This window comes from Rhinoraja longicauda, chromosome 16 (assembly GCF_053455715.1).
Source record: "Rhinoraja longicauda isolate Sanriku21f chromosome 16, sRhiLon1.1, whole genome shotgun sequence".
In the NCBI taxonomy this organism is placed as follows: Eukaryota; Metazoa; Chordata; class Chondrichthyes; order Rajiformes; family Arhynchobatidae; genus Rhinoraja; species Rhinoraja longicauda.
In genome coordinates this window covers 32,085,287-32,088,329 of record NC_135968.1, presented here as the reverse complement: position 1 = coordinate 32,088,329, position 3,043 = coordinate 32,085,287, and positions in this window count along the sequence as shown.

Sequence of the window (3,043 nt, the reverse complement as noted above, 5' to 3'; positions counted from 1 at the left end):
GTGCAATAAAGATAAAAGTTTATATTTTTAAAAAGTTCTACATTTATTTAAAGTTTCAACAAGGTGGACGTTGTATGTGTTTATGAAAGATCAAATGGAAGTATTTCCTCGGATCATATTTTAATAAAACCGCTTTGCAAAACTGATTCTGTGAATCTATAAGGGAATATATTTCTATGGCATCATATCTGATTATTTCCTTACTGCTGCTTTTGGCCTGAGATGGTTTTATTTTATGTTCGTTTCTGAGTTTTGTCAGGATTCTTTCTGATTGTAGGAACCTGTAAAATGAATATGTACACTACAGGCACTGGCTGTTGGCAAACCGAATAACGATAGTCTCTGAGGTGCATACTCCCAGGAAAATTGTGCTTCCCTAAGACAAGTTGAATCAACAAACTAAACACTTAAAATCCTGTAATAAATTTAATTGTTACAAGGCACGGTAGCGCAGCGGTAGAGTTGCTGCTTTACAGCGAATGCAGCGCTGGAGACTCAGGTTCGATCCTGACTACGGGTGCTGCACTGTAAGGAGTTTGTACGTTCTCCCCGTGACCTGCGTGGGTTTTCTCCGAGATCTTCGGTTTCCTCCCACACTCCAAAGACGTACAGGTATGTAGGTTAATTGGCTGGGTAAATGTAAAAATTGTCCCTAGTGGGTGTAGGATAGTGTTAATGTGCGGGGATCGCTGGGCGGCACGGACTTGGTGGGCCGAAAAGGCCTGTTTCCGGCTGTATATATATGATATGATATGATATGATATATGAAGGAGAATACTGTAAAAATTCCATTAATCTGGCATTCCAGGTATTTGATGTAATTCCATTTAATACTCCAAGACACCTGTTTTATTAAGATGATAGTAGAATCATAGTTTCTCCCATTAACAAGATGAATCAATGTGGCATTAGAGGCTTTTCAAACTTGACTTGCACCAACTGTTCCTGTTTCTGGCCTTTGTTCCAACCAACTGCTTGTGTCGACTTATTTATCTGCCATGCTTTGTCCTGCCTTTCCCCTATTCCAGGTTTACTCTCTCCCCCCCCCCCCCCCCAAAAAAAATCAGTCTGAAGAAAGATCCTGACCTTGCTATTGAGGGCGTGTAGTGTAGGTTCACTAGGTTGATTCTCGGAATGGCGGGACTGTCGTATGTTGAAAGACTGGAGCGACTAGGCTTGTACACGCTGGAGTTTGGAAGGATGAGAGGGGATCTTATTGAAACATATAAGATTGTTAAGGGATTGAACATGTTAGAGGCAGGAAACAATAGACAATAGGTGCAGGAGTAGGCCATTCAGCCCTTCGAGCCAGCACCGCCATTCAATGCGATCATGGCTGATCACTCTCAATCAGTACCCCGTTCCTGCCTTCTCCCCATACCCCCTAACTCCGCTATCCTTAAGAGCTCTATCCAGCTCTCTCTTGAAAGCATCCAACGAACTGGCCTCCACTGCCTTCTGAGGCAGAGAATTCCACACCTTCACCACCCTCTGACTGAAAAAGTTCTTCCTCATCTCCGTTCTAAATGGCCTACCCCTTATTCTTAAACTGTGGCCCCTTGTTCTGGACTCCCCCAACATTGGGAACATGTTATCTGCCTTTAATGTGTCCAATCCCCTAATTATCTTATATGTTTCAATAAGATCCCCCCTCATCCTTCTAAATTCCAGTGTATACAAGCCCAATCGCTCCAGCCTTTCAACATACGACAGTCCCGCCATTCCGGGAATTAACCTAGTGAACCTACGCTGCACGCCCTCCATAGCAAGAATATCCTTCCTCAAATTTGGAGACCAAAACTGCACACAGTACTCCAGGTGCGGTCTCACCAGGCCCGGTACAACTGTAGAGGGACCTCTTTGCTCCTATACTCAACTCCTCTTGTTACGAAGGCCAACATTCCATTGGCTTTCTTCACTGCCTGCTGTACCTGCATGCTTCCTTTCATTGACTAGGGGGTGTCCAGAACCAGACGCCACAGTTTAAGAATAAGGGGTAGGCCATTTGGAATGGAGATGAGGAAAAACTTTTTCAGTCAGAGTTGTAGATCTGTGGAATTCTCTGCCTCAGAAGGCAGTGGAGGCCAATTCGCTGGATGCTTTCAAGAGAGCTAGATAGAGCTCTTAAAGATAGCAGAGTCAAGGGATATGGGGAGAAGGCAGGAACGGGGTACTGATTGTGAATGGTCAGCCATAATCATATTGAATGGCGGTGCTGGCTCGAAGGGCCGAATGGCCTACTCCTGCACCTATTGTGTGACCTGAAACTTCACTTATCCATGCTGCCTGGCCCGCTGAAAATACTTCAGCACTTAGTTTAATTTATTGTCAAGTGTACCGAGGTGTAGTGTAAGGTCGTATGTGTAGGAAAGAACTGGAGATGCTGGTTTACACCAAAGACAGACACAAAATGCTGGAGTAACTCAGCGGGACAGGCAGCATCTCTGGAGAGAAGGAATGGGTTGAGACCTTTCTTCAGAGTTCATTGTGAGTGAAAGGCTTTGTTGTTGCATGCTATTCAGATAGCGGAAAGACTATACACACAAACATGATTGCAATCAATTGTGTACCTTGGTGTCCACACCTGCCCATCACTGCCCCTCGAGCCGCACACTCGGATTGTGTAACGGTCAAAAGTGATAGGAGCAGAATTAGGCTATTCCCGCCATCGTATGCTCCGCCATTCAGTCATGGTTGATCTATCCCTCTTAACTCCATTCTCCTGCCTTCTTTCCATAACCCCTGACATCTGTACTAATCAAGAAATCTCTTTGCCTTAAAAATATCCATGAGCCTCCACAGCCTTCTGTGGCAAAGCATTCCAGAGATTCACAGAATCTCATTAAAGAAATTCCTCATATTCCTAAAGGAACGTCCTTTAATTCTGAGGCTATTACCTCTAATACTAGACTCCAACTTTTGGAAACATCCTTTCCACATCCACTCTATCCAAGCCTTCCACTATCCGGTACGTTTCATTGGGGTCTCTCCCCCTCCACCTCATCCTTTTAAACTACAGGGAGTAAAGGCTCAGTTCCGTCAA